This window comes from Ovis canadensis, chromosome 1 (genome assembly GCF_042477335.2).
Source record: "Ovis canadensis isolate MfBH-ARS-UI-01 breed Bighorn chromosome 1, ARS-UI_OviCan_v2, whole genome shotgun sequence".
Taxonomy (NCBI): Eukaryota; Metazoa; Chordata; class Mammalia; order Artiodactyla; family Bovidae; genus Ovis; species Ovis canadensis.
This window is the reverse complement of record NC_091245.1, coordinates 41,158,652-41,174,841: the sequence shown is the minus strand read 5'-3', so window position 1 is coordinate 41,174,841 and position 16,190 is coordinate 41,158,652. Positions and strand designations below refer to the sequence as shown.

General features: G+C 40.5%; 1 protein-coding gene across 9 annotated transcripts in view; it reads left to right on the top strand.

Moving 5' to 3' along the window:
• JAK1 (Janus kinase 1) overlaps positions 1-16,190 on the top strand; it is a 246,801-nt gene that overhangs the window by 158,711 nt on the left and 71,900 nt on the right. For 2 of the 9 annotated variants that reach the window (XM_069593735.1, XM_069593688.1), the window contains one exon: positions 9,518-9,635. The exons of the other annotated variants lie outside the window; for them this stretch is intronic. The gene's annotated coding sequence lies outside the window, so the exon portion shown is untranslated. The remainder of the gene's footprint in view (positions 1-9,517; positions 9,636-16,190) is intronic. 9 annotated transcript variants of the gene reach the window in all.

Here is a 16,190-nt window from a genome sequence, read left to right as displayed (position 1 = left end):
GTAAAGTGAACAAATCCTCTTTTATTTCAGTTAGTTTTTTTTAATGTTTGTTTTTGGCTGCGCTGTCTCTGTTGCTACACGCAGGCTTTCTCTAGTTGCGGAGACCAGCAGGCCACCTTCAGTTGTGGTGCTCAGGCTTCTCATCGCAGTGACTTCTCTTGCTGTGGAGCAGGGGCTCTAGGCATGTGGTCTAAGCAGCCGTGGCTCTCAGGCTCCAGAGCGCTGGCTCAGTAGTTGTGCAGAGGCTTGGTTGCCCCGTGGCATGCGGGATCTTCCCAGAGCAGGGGTCAAACTGGTGTCCCCTGCATTGCAAGGCAGATTCTTAACCACTGGACCACCAGGAAAGTCCTGTTTCACTTAGTTTTGACAATTGTATACACTCATGCAACCACCACCCAAGCAAAATACAGGACATTTCTATCAACCTAGAAAATTTCATAGGACTCTTTTCCAGTCCTGTGTTTCATTTCTGCTGTCATCCTTATAATATTCAAGAGTGCCTTCTTCTCTGAAATTTTACTTAAAAGATACGTTATTCTGGCTTCATAGGTAAAATATGTTCCTTTATCTCTTAGAAGACGTGACGTTTTTTTCTCTGTGTGTAAAGTAGCTTGGTTTATTCTGAGTCCAAAAGACTGTTCTATACATCTCTGTCTCTTGCTGTCTCGCATATAAGGTCATTGTTACCATCTTTCTAAATTCCATATATATGCGTTAGTATACTGTATTGGTGTTTTTCTTTCTCAGCCTTCTGTGTGTGCGGGTGTGCAGGTACAGTCCCCCCGTGCACCATGGTGTCTCCATTGCCTGGCATCTGTAGTCCCATGTCTTATCCTTTCCAGAAAATACGCCTCTAGGCCTGTACTGTTCTAAAATGCAATAGCCACTAGCTGCATGTAGCCGTTTAAACTAAATTAACAAACATTGAATAAAATTAAGACATGACTTCCCCATTTGCCCTAGTCACATTTTAAGCTGTCAGTAGCCGCATGTGACTAGTGGCTGCTCTACCCTGCAGAGCAGATAGACAATATTTCTGTTATTGCAGATAGTACTAGTTTAGACTTGTGCTATGGTGAAGGAGTGGGAAAAGAATTCTGTTCCTCAGACACCTCTCCCCAGTCTTCCTCTTTTACCCCATTTGCATGGTACTGGGATATACATTTATTTGGTCCTCAGCTCTTGCCACTGTCAGCTTGGGATTCAGTTTTCATGGGTCATGAAAGTCGTTTTTCTGTGCATCTTAATTGTCAGTTTCTAAAAGTTGCAGTTTTCTTCTCTCATTTTGTAGTTTCAACCTTAAAACAAAAATACCTTACTATATTTATTACTTTATACACACATACACATATTTTAGTGAAGTTTCAAGGGGGGAAGAAATTGAACACCTGTGTTCAGTCTGCTGTTCAACCAAGAATCCAGATTCATTTACTCTTCACAATTCTGAGGTGTAATTTATAAGTGTGGTTATTTTCCTTTTAGAGTGAAGAGAGGCAGATAAAATACTTGGCTTAAGGTCAGTAAGTGGGATTTGAACTTGAGTCAGGCTTAAAAATCTGACATCTATTTATAGATGAATAGTATTGTGCATCACCTTGTACTCAGGAGAAAAGTTGCAATGCTTTAGTTCTAGTTATATTTTTAAATTTATCAGCCCAGATACTTCTCAGTTAAACACACTTAAGAGGTCAACCTTGAACAATTGTCTCAGAAAGGTTTTTTTCTTCCCAGCTGTTCATTTCTACTTTGTTGAAGGACTTCATGGCTTCTGAAGTTTGTGTTAGCATTCCCTTCAGCAGTTCTTGAAGGGTTGAGGGTTAAAAACTGTCTGTTGTTTCAGCCTTTTATTCAAACTGCTGTGGTCATTCTCTTATATGAAAATTGTCCCTGTACCTTACTCTTCACTTGGATCCCACTTTCTATAAGGCAGTGAGTAGTCCTGTTTATCTTTGATCCCCTAGTACCCAGGCCCTTGTCTGGGGTCAGGATTTGTGTTTGTCATACTTTGGTTGGATATCATTTTTTTTTTTTGGTTCGTTGCCTTGCTTCCTAGCTGCTAGTTTCTCTCCCTTCTATCTCTTGCTTGCCCAAGATGACCAGTACAAACTGGTCCTTCTCAAATGCAGTGTCCGTTGGCCTCCTCTAACCTTTACTCTAAACTGGCTCCTTAGCCGGGCCTCGAAGGCTGACCATGGCTGCCTTTCCTCTCTGCTTGAGTCCCATCTTTGGCCACCCACTGCCACATGTAGCGCACAACCTTACATGTAGAAAGGTCTCTACGTGCTCTTGAATCTGTGCCCTTTACACATGCTTCTATTTCCGTGTAAAATGTGCTGTCTTCATTCTCACTTGTTTTTCCCAATTCAGTATCTACAATTTTTCATAAATCTCAGCCCCAGGATATTCTTCCCTGTGAAACCTTGCCTGATCCACCCTGATAGAGGGTTAGAGGATTCCGCTTTCTGTTCCCACAGCATTGCATTTCAGTATTCTTCTTCCACCCCCACCCCTCCATCTAAATCAGATTCTGCCATACATGTTATTCTGCGGTTGGCTTTTTCAACTCTGTGAGTTCATGGCAATTTTTCCTTTGTTGTCTTTGAATTCTGTTGAATATAGTATAACCATATATTCCACTTATTTCTATTTTCCCAGCATAATTATGAAAGGTACCACATTACCACCTTTTAAAGTCTCCCAGTTTGGACAATAAACTATTTGGCCAGCTACCAATCAAACACATCCAGGTGAAGGCCAAGTTTTCTTTATCCAGTGGAGCAACTAAAGAGGAAGAAATACTTGGGGTATGAAATTGCATTTGAAATATCAAATCCTGTTTGTCTCCAACCATCGAGAGAGGAAAGTCCCAAACTGTACTTAGTCATCTTTGATGCACCTTCAAAGTCTGAAAGTTTCATTTTCCAGAAGGACTGATGATTTTTTCCAGAAGTACTTTTGTAAGGAGCAGTTTATATTTCAGAAATACATCTTTGTTTTCCTTTTCTGATGCTAACGTAAATCCGTTTCAGTATAATAGAAAACGCAAAACCTTCTTGGATTCTTTCTCCATGGAAACTCCATGGGGTCCTGTACTGTGTCCTGCAGCTTGAAGGCAAAAGGAAGAAGAGCTTACCTCTTCCATAATGTGAAATGGAGATGAGAATAGTTCCCTCCTCAGGGTTAGTGGGAGATTGAGGTCAGGCATGCAAAGCGGTTAGCACAGCCAGAGGCACAGGAGTAAGTGCTTGGCAAATAACAGCGTCTATTGCTGTTATTATTACCATGACACATCATATTTTGATGTAGGCTCATTCAGAAGGTGTTTATGAGGGTGTTGGGGGAAGAGTGAATAGGGTCTACTGCACAGCTTTCTGACTGCAATGTGCAAGTCCTTAGCTGCCCTTCATCACTGCATTGCAGAGTGGGAAAAAAAGAAAATAGAAAAAAATCATATGCGTTGTAGAGGAGAGAGTAGAATGATGTAACGGTGGTCGATGGGGGGGTGTCTAGTGTTACCTGCATCTACCTTGAAAGTCTTGAGTTGGCCAAATTTGGATTGGAATTAGAGGGCTGGACCTTAGAACCACCTGAAGAATTTAAAAAATACTCCTCTCTGAGTTCCTGATTCAGTAGGTCCAAGGTATAGTATGGAATAATGTACTAAAAAAATAGTATATTTTTTCAGAGTTCCCAGGTGATCCTGATGTACAACTAGGTTTGAGAATTACTAGATTAAGTGACTGTTATGCAGTAATTCTACAAAATGTTTTCTAATAATTTGCTGCTTAATGTAGGACAGGTGATGGCATAGTAATACTCATTTTAGGGTCAGAAAACAGAGACAGGTTATTGTTAATGTACTAAAATGGAGAGCTCAAAATTAACTGAGGTAAGCTGAATTAAATCTTATGAAAGTTTTGAATTTAAGCCTGTCATGCATCATGTTATTTTTATCCAGGATCCTTGGAAGGGAGCGGGAAGCAGGAGGGCAGATGCAAGAAGTAGCCGTCTGCCACATTGCCACAGCTTATGATCAAGGAATTAAGGATGGAAACAGTCAAGAAACAGGATTTGGCCCTAGATAGCTGAGGTCCATATGGAAGGAATGAATTCAGTGAGCCCAGAGGCTTGCATCTTCCCATTCACAGAAGAACACTAAATTCCATAGCTTGATATCTGGCTTCCTTAATTAACAGTGATCTTTGATGTTCAGATTGCCTGCCCACTTTGTTGCAAACTTGTATATAGCCTGACTCCCTCACCTCCCTCTTCAGAGCAATTTTCTCAGAGCTACTGAGATGCTGTCTCCCAGGCTCAGGGTCCTAAACATAAACATGCCCATCAAATAAAATAACTCTCCAGTTTCAGACTGTGACTAATTTTTTTAGTCGTCAGAAATGAAGTAACAAAACTGTGAAATCAGCAACAGTAAAAAAAATCCTGTTATAAATGTAAAATACTCGATAAATAATAAACCGAGGTTTGCATTTAAAACGTGGTGGTTTAGTCGCTAAGTCATGTCCAACTCTTGCAACCCCATGGACTGTAGCCCACCAGGCTCCTCTGTCCATGGGATTTTCCAGGCAAGAATACTGGAGTGGGTTGCCATTTCCTTCTCCAGGGGATCTTTCCAGCCCAGGGACTGAACCCATGACTCCTGCACTGTAGGCAGATTCTTTACCGACTGAGCTACGAGGGAAGTTTTCTCTCTATATGTGAAAATGTCTTCAGGTTTTATTGCTTTTATTGAGCAAGAGAAGAACTTATGTAGGTCCACATCTATAACATCTAGCTGATTAGGGTCATGACTTAGATTATTTAGTGGAAAGGTATTGGGTTAGGAGTTGATAGACCTGGGTAGAGCCTCTGCTCTGATATTTCTCTTTGCAAACTTTAGTTATTTAACTAATCTCTTTGGCATGTGTTTTGTTGTCTGTAAAATGGAGTAATATTATTGGCCTTCTCTATCCTACATGAAGTTGTTGGGGATATAATGAAGTAGTATATTTGATAGGAATGTAAAGTCATGATGAGCTCAGAGTGTGCCTGTTTGACTGGGAAGGCCCTGGTCTACACAGCAGCAACACCTGTTGTTGGGTATCGTTATTAGTAGCAACCTCCTAAACTTGGGCTTCCCTGGTGGCTCATCTGGTAAAGAATCTGCCTGCAATGCTGGAGACGTGAGTTTGATCCCTAGGTTGGGCAGATCCCCTGGAGAAGGGAAAGGCTACCCACTCCAGTATTCTGGCCTGGAGGATTCCATGGACTATGCAGTCCATGGGGTTGCAAAGAGTTGGACTTGACTGAGCGACTTTCGCTCACTCTTAAACTTTCAGGTGTCCCAGTTTGGGTGATAAATTATTTGGTCATACTGTGTGCGTAACACCCATCCATTGTTTACTGTTGCAGTAGGGATTCTTGCAGTCTCAAACCCCAAATAATTTACTGTTGTTTTTTTTTTACATGGTTTCTAGTAATTTTCTTCAATCTTACGTCAATCTTATCCCTCTCGATTGATCAGTGGTTAAGAATTGTTTTCTTTGCTTGACTCTCCACTCCTGAATAATTTTCTAGATTTGTCATGGTTTTAGCATTTTATACACTTTAATTGCTCGTTTTGACTGATGTATCCTAAGGAAGTATTAATACATTCTAAGTGTCAAGGAGAAGACACAATTCATAGAGGGGGGAAGTGGCTTTGTGGGAAAATACTTTTAAAAAAAGAGAGAAATTAAGTTTTTAGGCTGTGGCTTGACTTGTTTTCTTGGACTATACATCCCTATGTTGATATTCTCAAGTGCAATAGAAATCTCTTAAGTAATTAGGATAGCTACAGAAGCTTCAGGAGATCAAATTTCAAATGCTACTTCCCACCTCAGGAGAAATTTGTTTTAGAAATAACACAGAAAAAATATTCTATTTCTTAAATAACTGGCGCATTTTCTTTGTGCCCTTTGACAATGAAAATAATGTATTATTTCCCTTTTCTTTTGGACACCTAGGAAGCAGAGTTCCTCATCTATTTGGAAAGCTGTAGCTTGCAAATAATTTTCCCTTTGTCTTGACTTCTTGTCCTCTGGTATAATTTTCTTGGTTCTGAATCTTGTTTTTAGTCTTCATATATTTCTGTTTTATTAAATATATCCTTATAAACTGACTTAAAATCTTGTGTGTTAACTCAGAGTAAATAAGTAACAAATATTTTTATTCTTAGTATTTTTCTGTTTTATTAAACATATTCTTATAAACTGCCTTAAAATCTTACGGATTAAATCAGAGTAAATAAATAACAAATGTAAAGGTAGTGTTATAGTTTTGACATTATTTTCATGGAACTGTTTGGAGTTTAAAAGGCAAAAGCTTTTGTGGCAAAGATATCTCTATATTACCTGAAAATACTAATGAGTATACGTTGATGTACCAACCCATTGAAGAAGTCACCTTCCCATAAGAATAAGGGCTAACTAAAACAAATTAGCTCACCATGTTGGCTGTTAAAGCTCTTGGACAAAGAGTCAATAAAATGGTTGTGTTGAAACAGTAACATGAAGATAAGGATTAAAAGTTCAAAAATTCAGCCTGGATTAGAACATCCACTTTCTTTTCTCTGAGTGCTTCTCATGGTACTGCCTCTCCTTGTCTCTTCATCATGACTTTTTCTCTCTGTTTTCTCAGCTTCACTTGTCCTGTCTACCTTTTCTTCCTAATCTTATCCTTTCCTTCCCGTCCAGCCTAAAAGTTGTGTATTTGATGACCAGCCAATTTCCTTTCCATATCATCTTCTAACCTATATTAATATTAAACACCGCTTCACCCCTACCTGATTTCAACCTCTTCTTCCCTTAACCCTCTCTTCCTAGTCACCTCAGACCATGTGCCAGCTTGCTTGTCAGCAGCTCCTGTGTGAAGCAACCCATGCTAACCAGCTGTCCTCAAACTAGGAAAAGAAATACATCATTAAATAAAAACCTATAATTTGGGGGAAAACACATCAGATTTGATGGGAATGCCTTAGACTACATTCTAATAATTGGCTAATGGTGGGCTTCCCGGGTGGCCCAGTTGGTAAAGAATCTGCCTGCAATGCAGGAGACCTGGGTTTGGTCCCTAGGTTGGGAAGATCCCCTGGAGAAAGGTGTGGCAACCTACTCCAGTTCTTGCGTAGAAAATCCCCCTGGACAGAGGAGCCTAAGTGGGCTGCAGTCCATGGGATCGCAGAGACGGACACTACTGAGCAACTAAGCACAGCACAGTGGTAGGAATGAGAGATGAACATGGCAGCAGCTAGCATGTTAGCCAGCAGTAATGGTAGCAGCTAAGTTCTTGTATTCTTTGTTCATTCATTCATTCATTTATTCACTGACTCAGCAGTCACTTATTGGGTGTTTATGTTGCCACTAATGTTTCTGTGGTCTGGGCTTTTGATGACTGGAGCTTGATGAAGCCTGTGACCTTGCCTCAGAATTTAATGCGTGATTTTAGAGTTGGAGAAAGGCTACCTCTAATGACACAACTTCACCTATGCATAGGGGTTTGTCTTACTCCATTGGGACTGCTGTAACAAAGTATCAGAGACTGGGTAGCTTTATAAACAACAGAAATTTACGTTTCACAGTTGTGGAGGCAGGAAGTACAAGATCAGAGTGCCGGCATGGAAAGGGCCTTCCTCTGGGTACAGACTTCTTGTTGTAACCTCACATTGTAGAAGGGGCTGGGGAGCTCTGGGGGTCTCTTATAAGAGCATTAATGCTACTCACGAGGGCTCTACTCTCTCGGTTTAATTACCTCCCAAGGGTTTCACCTCATGACATCATCACAGTGGATATTAGGATTCCAGTATGTGAATTTAGGGAGATACAAAATTCAGACCTAGCAAGGTTATATTTACAAACACGGTGAACACTGAAGGTGTGTCTGTGTGTGCCGTGAACATACAATATATATTTTTAAAAAACTGTGGGCATGTTTCCATTTTAGCAAGCTTGAAATGAAATACAGCAATTTGAATATCTTATTAGGATTATTCAGATGGCATTTTGCTAGTAAAAGGAGAAAAACATGAAGACTGGAAAAGATAGGAGCCTTAGCCATCTGCTTCTGCTCTGGGGTCTTTGGGACCTTCTCCCAGATGCATTAATTCAAGCAAAACATAATTTTAAAAATCTGCATGCTGAAATTTTTTACTAATTGGAACAAATTAGTAAAACAAAGACTTAACTGGAGAGCTTGAACAGTGAAACACATAAAAAGGAATAAGGAATACCTGGAAATGGTAGCTCAGCAGAAGGACCTCTATCAGGTTACAATGAATAGGGATACAGCTCAATATGTATGTCATTTTGAGAGGATCACCACTATGAGAATAAGGACCAAAAAGCTAGCCTTATATGGCTTAATATGATTTTAGGTTTTATGTTTAAGGATTTGATTAAAAATTATTTGTGATTACAGTGCATAATATTTAACCTGAGCAGTGCTGACTTGACTTCACTTTCCATCACCAGTTCTGCTTAGAGATAAATGGACATTTTTAAAGTGTCTGAAATGTTCAGTAGTATCCTTTACTTTGTCATTTTGTTTCTTAACAGTTTTGTTTTGGACAGATGGGAAAATGCTGAACATTTTTGAATGTCTCAAGCTCCAAACTGGAGAGATCTGATTTGTAAAGATTTTGGCTTAATGAGACTAGGAGAGTAAAGGTTTTCATTTTATTACAATCAGTGAGTAGTTTCGGTGAGAGTGGAGTCCTCCTGGTCTTTTTTGTCTTCACTCCCTGGGAGTAAAGGAACATGTGTGCACTTCACACTTGCCCTCAGAGGTAGCTCCTGTGCTTCTCAGGGGCCCTATTCCTTAAAATTAGGGGAATCATGGTATATCAGGGCTGAGCACACACTGGTAACACATCTTATTTGTATGCTTTCATTGTACCTAAGAACTTGAGGCTGGGAAAGGTAGAGATGTATCGTGGCAGACTCTGGGCCTGGCATACTGAGTAAATTCTACCTTGCTGCAGGTCTGGGAAAGGCCCAGAGAGGTTTATTATGCTAGAAAAGTGTTCTTCTTTCCTTTAGAACCCAGCCTTTTCATTTTCTAATAGTTATTCTTTAAGGACACCGGTAGGAATGTGTAAGTGCTCTTAGATAAAATGTGAACATGTGTTGCATTAGTTCATGAAGCACCCCCACACCCAGCCCTGTGTATATCTTCAGTTCAGAATTGGCATTAGGCTGTGGAAGTATCTGAACTGGTTCCCTCCCCCATCATCCTTATTATCCTTTAAAACATTTTATACTATTTTACGGAAACCAAAGTTATTACTGAAAATTTGACTGTATTTTGGATCCATAAACATTTCTGTCCTTTGTATGCATTTCCTTCCCGCTTAGAGTAGAGGTTTATTGGAAGAGAAGTTTTGAGCATGTGTATTTGAGAGAGAAGAGTAAAAGGAAAAAATGAAAACTTAAATTCAAAGGTGAAAGAAGTAGTATTTAGCCCCCCTCTCCCTTTTCCTTTAAAGCTTCAAAAGCTCATATGGAAGAGTGGGAGCAGTCCTTCCCTATATATGTGGAGATTGGAGTTCAAGATGTGGCTTTTGTCATTACCTTACTCTGGGTCCTGTCACCTCTCTGAACCAGGTATTCATTTATTTGTTCCCTATTTACTGAGCATTTATTGTGTGTCAGATATTGCAGATACTATAGAGAGTAAAACTGACACAGCCCTACCTTCTTGGTGCTTACATTAAGGAAAAAATGGTGACTGAGAATGAGGTGGTGAGAAATTGTTGACTGTGACTTTTTGAAGCTATACTGGTAGAATCGGTGATGGTTTGGATGTGAGATGTGAGGAAAAAAAAGAGATGTCAAGACTGACCTTGGAATTTTTTGCTGAAACAACATAGTTGATAGTGGTGACATTTACTGAGATGTTGAACTCAGAGGAGGGGGAGGTGGTGTGTGGTGGTGTTGCAAGAATCTAGTGTTGTTTTTTATATTGACTTTAGACGCTTGTTATCCCCCAAGTGGAGTTCCTCCACCCACACTCATTCCCAAAGCAATCACATCCAGTTGAACGACTAAAATGGCACCTTTTTTTTTTTTTTTTTAATATAGTGCCCTGTCAGTCATGCAACTGAATTTGGTTGCTTTGAGAGTGAGTATGGATAGAGGAAAGGTGAAGATCCAGGCTGGAGTCCAGGGCTCACCAACGTTTGGAGATTGGGAAGTGGAGGAGCCCTAGCCTCTGAAAAGGAGTATGCTAGATAGAAACTGCCCCCCTACCCCAACCCACCACCTCCAGTTATTACAGGAGTCATGTAAGCTATTTATTACACATCAACACACACTGAAAATTATTAAGTGCATAACTGCATGAATAAATATAGAAGTAGGGGAAGTTATTTAAGGAAATCATTTTCCCACTTGATTTTTCTTCTGAAAATCTGTTTGTAGGGAATTGTTCTTAGGGAGTTGAATGAGGTGTGTGGATTTGGTATGTAGCAAAGGTTCCCAGTGTGTAGCTTCTATAACTGGGGGGAGAGGCTGGGGGTGGGGAGGATGTGGGAAATTTTCCAAGAGGTCTACCACATGATGTATGCTTTAAATATACTTTTATTTCTGTTGTTTTAAAAATCAATCCAAGAAAATATACAGGAGAGGGATCATGAGCTATTAGTATTAACAGAGCTCTCATTAAAAAAAAACTAACACTGATGTTTGACATACCTAGAGAGGTAAACATTTATGAAAAGTAACTGTACTAAGTATGAATTGGATACAGTTGGCATCTGTTTTTGTGGACAGATAATCTGTTTGAGTTCCCCAGTCCGGTTTGAACTTGCTGTATTGCTCAGTCTCTGCCACCTCTCCTCACTGTCTTCCCTTTGCTGGGAGTGAGGCAGGGTTTCCTGAAAAGTGGGCTGTCTTCTGGGAAGACTCCCTGGCTAGCTGCCAGCATGTCATATAACTAAAAGAGAAGACTGGCAAAAAGATCCGGGATGAAAGCAGGAAAATCATGGGCTGAAGGGGAGAGAATCCAGAAGGCAGAGGCCAATAAAGGCAGACGATCCTCTGGGATGGAGTTGGGGCAGGTGCCTCCATGCTGTTCCAGGTGACTGCTTCCCTTTCTCTCTTTGGGTCTTCATTGTGCCCAGCTGCTGTTCTCAGAATTTCAAAGACTTTCCCCAGGGGTTTGGGTTATTGGGTCATAGGAAATAAATGTAACTTTTCCAGGCATTACCTTCCAGAGCATCTGCTTTAGGTGACATTACAAAAATACTCTGTTCTCACCATCTCTTTTATGAGTACCTTTTAAGTTTGAGCTGATTTAATTGACATTTTAGATTTTATTCCAGTGTTGATCTCTGTCTAATTCAAGGGCATGTGTACATGTGAGGAGGAGAGAGACAGACAGTGTGAATGTGATTGAATGAGTAGGTGAATGAATAATGAATATCTTTTCTGAAGAATTTGATATATTAAAATATCTGTCCAAGAATGGGCTTTCTGAGATTGATACTCTTAAGTAAATTCATAGAATTTGAGACGTGAAAGAGAACATAGAGATCATCTGACTTTGGACTTTTCCAAATATACGTTCCATTAAAAAGAAGTCCCTAAGTCAAATAATTTTGCAAAGGTCGGAGACGCACTGCACTTACTACCAAATTAAAGGCTGAGCATCATTCAATTTAGTAGTTACCAGAGGGAAGAGGGGAAAGGCAATATAAGGGTAGGGGATGAAGAAGTATATAAACTATTAGGCATTAAATAAGCTGCAAGGAGATCAAACCAGTCAGTCCTAAAGGAAATCAACTCTGAATATTCATTGGAAGTAGTGAAGCTCCAATACTTTGACCACCTGATGCGAAGAGCTGACTCATTGGAAAAGACCCTGATGCTGAGAAAGACTGACGGCAAAAGGAGGAGGGGGTGACAGGGGATGAGATGATTAGATAGCATTACCGACAAAATGGACATGAATTTGAGCAAACTCTGGGAGACAGTGAAGGACAGGGAAACCTGGCATGCTGTAGTCCATGGGGTCGCAAGAGGTGGACACAACTTAGTGGCTGAACAACAGAGCAAAGAGCTGCAAGGATATATTGAACAAAATGGAGAATATAAGCAGTATTTTATGGAGCATGCTGCTGCTGCTGCTGCTGCTGCTGCTGCTGCTGCTGCTGCTGCTGCTGCTGCTGCTGCTGCTAAGTCGCTTCAGTCGTGTCCGACTCTGTGCGACCCCATAGATGGCAGCCCACCAGGCTCCCCGATCCCTGGGATTCTCCAGGCAAGAACACTGGAGTGGGTTGCCATTTCCTTCTCCAATGCATGGAAGTGAAAAGTGAAAGTGAAGTCGCTCAGTCGTGTCCGACTCTTAGCGACCCCATGGACTGCAGCCTACCAGGCTCCTCTGTCCATGGGATTCTCCAGGCAAAAGTACTGGAGTGGAGAGCCATTGCCTTCTCCGTTTATGGAGTATAACCTTTCAGAATTGTGAATCACTATACTGTACACACTTATAGCTTAAATGGGCTTCCCAGGTGACACTAGAGGCAAAGAACCCACCTGCCAATGCAGGAGACATAACGGACGCGAGTTCAATCCCTGGTGGGAAAGATCCCCTGGAGGTAGGACATGGCAACCCACTCCAGTATTCTTGCCTGGAGAATCCCGTGGACAGAGGAGCCTGGTGGGTTATGATCCATGGGACTGCAGAGTTGGGCACAACTGAAGCGACTTATGTGAACCGTGAACTCCCTGATGTTCAAGCTGGTTTTAGAAAAGGCAGAGGAACCAGAGATCAAATTGCTGACATCCGCTGGATCATCAAAAAAGCAAGAGAGTTCCAGAAAAACATCTATTTCTGCTTTATTGACTATGCCAAAACCTTTGACTGTGTGGATCACAATAAACTGTGGAAAATTCTGAAAGAGATGGGAATACCAGACCACCTGACCTGCCTCTTGAGTAACCTATATGCAGGTCAGGAAGCAACAGTTAGAGCTGGACATGGAACAACAGACTGGTTCCAAATAGGAAAAGGAGTACGTCAAGGCTGTATATTGTCACCTTGCTTATTTAACTTAAATGTACATCATGAAAAACGCTGGACTGGAAGAAGCACAAGCTGGAATCAAGATTGCTGGGAGAAATGTCAATAACCTCAGATATGGAGATGACACCACCCTTATGGCAGAAAGTGAAGAGGAACTAAAAAGCCTCTTGATGAAAGTGAAAAAGGAGAATGAAAAAGTTGACTTAAAGTGCAACATTCAGAAAACTAAGATCATGGCATCTAGTCCCATCACTTCATGGGAAATGGGGAAATAGTGTCAGACTTTATTTTTGGGGGCTCCAAAATCACTGCAGATGGTGACTGCAGCCATGAAATTAAAAGATGCTTACTCCTTGGAAGGAAAGTTATGACCAACCTAGATAGCATATTGAAAAGCAGAGACATCACTTTGCCAACAAAGGTCCATCTAGTCAAGGGTATGGTTTTTCCAGTGGTCATGTATGGATGTGAGAGTTGGACTGTGAAGAAAGCTGAGTGCCGAAGAATTGATGCTTTTGAACTGTGGTGTTGGAGAAGACTCTTGAGAATCCCTTGGACTGCAAGGAGATCCAACCAGTCCATTGTAAAGGAGATCAGTCTCAGGTGTTCTTTGGAAGGAATGATGCTAAAGCTGAAACTCCAGTACTTTGGCCACCTCATGCGAAGACTTGACTCATTGGAAAAGTCTCTGATGCTGTGAGGAATTGAGGGCAGGAGGAGAAGGGGACGACAGAGGATGAGATGGCTGGATGGCATCACCGACTCAATGGACATGAGTCTGAGTGAACTCCAGGAGTTGGTGATGGACAGGGAGGCCTGGCGTGCTGCAATTCATGGGGTCGCAAAGAGTCAGACCCAACTGAGTGACTGAACTGAACTGAACTGAACTGAACTGACTTAGCATGCACATAGCTTAAGTAATAGTGTACAGCAACTGTACTTCAATAAAAAATTTTTTAAGGCTGAGTATTCTTGTTTAAAATACTGTTTAGTGTTTCCCCAGTTTTATATTTAACTACATATCTCTTTTGTCCTTCGCTCTGTTTTCTGAGATATATGTGTATAGAACAATTATTGCACAACAATGCAAAGTTCCAGAAAACACGGTTTGGAAATACTGATTTAATGTAATCAAAAATATTTATTTTGATCTTGCCACTGCTCTTGGTCTTTGTCCACATTTATAATGAGTAAATTGAATGACTTAAACACTAATGTCTTTCCTGGTTGTGACATTTTCTGGTTCAGATATATTGAGGTAACCAATATTTGAAAAGTTGTGTCTGTTTCTGTATTAAGGAATCTTGTCTTTTTTGTTTCTCATTATAGCCACAGTGCCTAGTACAGTGCCTGGCACATAATAGCATCTCAGTGTTACTGCACAGATATGTACCTATTAATTTCAGAGTACTGTGCCAACTATGCCTTGAAGCTGTAAGAAGAGAAGATCTTGTTCTTGCCTTCTAGAAGTTTGTAATCAAGTTGGTGACTTTCCCAGGGATATGCTAGGGAGAAAACCCAAGTTAGATTTTGATTGTAATAATCTGTAGGAAAGTGATGTATTGGGCATGATCTCTGACCCTGAGTCAGATGTCTGGACTAGAACACGAGTGGGTCATGTCATCGTAACTTTCATTCTTTCTTTATTTTTAATTTTTGGCTGCACTGCACAGAATGGGGGATCTTTGTTTCCTGACAAGGGATCAAGCTGATGCCCCCTGCAGTGGATGTGTGGAGTCTTAACCTCTGTACCACCAGGAAATTTCCCACCATAACTTTAATGAGAAAAGGTGCCATTTAGAGGTATGGTCAAGACAGCAACCACTTTGTTCTCTTATGTCTGGCAAGGATTTTATATTACCAGCAACTGTATTAGTTCCATTTTTTTAAAATTCTTGCTAACTTTTATTCTTTTTTTCACATTTAAAAAATACGTTTCTGGTATGTTGTTTACTTTAGACCTTCTAGTTTTAGTCAGGTCAATAGATCATTCATTAATGATGATCTGAGTTTGATCCCTGGGTTGGGAAGATCCCCTGGACGAGGGCATGGCAACCCACTCCAGTATTCTTGCCTGGAGAATCTCCATGGACAGAGGAGCCTGGAGAGGTGCAGTCCATGGGATCAGACAAGACTGAGCAAATAGGCACACATTATATTAGGTGTACAATGCAGTATAATGTATGTTTATACTTTGAAATGATTACCACAGTAAATTTAATGTCCATCACTAGGCAGTTAAAATTTTTTTCTTACAGTGAGAACTTTTAAGATGTTCTCTTTTAGTAACTTACAGATAGACAATACGGCATCGTTCACTGTAGCCACTATGCTGTGCATTACATTCTCAGGACTTACGTATCTTAAAACTGGGAGTTTGTACCTTTTGACCCCCTTCACTTGTTTCACCCACTCCTCTACCCCCCACCTCTGCCAGCCACCAATCTGTTCTTGGTAGCTGAGTTTTTCTTTGTTTCTTCTTATTTTTTAAGATTCTACATGTAAGTGAGATCATACAGTTAGGTCTTGCTCTATCTGACTTATTTCACTTAGCGTACTGCCTTCAAGGTCCATCCTTGCTGTCAGAAATGGCAGAATTTCCTTCTTTTTTGTGGTATCTCGTTGTGTGTGTACATATGTGTTTTCTTCATCATTCATTCCTTGATAGACACTTTGGTTGCTTCCATGTCTTGGCTATTGTAAATAATGCTGCAGTTAAACATAGGGGATGAAAATATCTTTTCCAGTTAGTGTTTTCATTTTCGTTCAGATAAATACCTGAATTATATGTTAGTAGTTCTTTTTTTTTGAGGAACCTCCACTGTTTTCCATAGTGGCTGCACCAACTTACATTCCCATCAGTAGTGCACAAGAGTTTTCTTTTCTCCATGTCCTCACCAACACTTGTTTTTTTTTTTTTTGGATAATAGCCATTCTAACAGATGTGAAGTGATATTTCATTGTGGTTTTGATTTGCATTTCTCTGATTAGTGATGTTGAATGCTTTTTAATGTATATGTTAGCCATCTGTCTTCTTTGGCAAAATGTCCATTTAGATTCTCTGACCAGTTTTCAATTGGATTGTTTATGAAATTTTGTTTTGTTTTTGCTATTGATTTACAAGTTCCTCACAT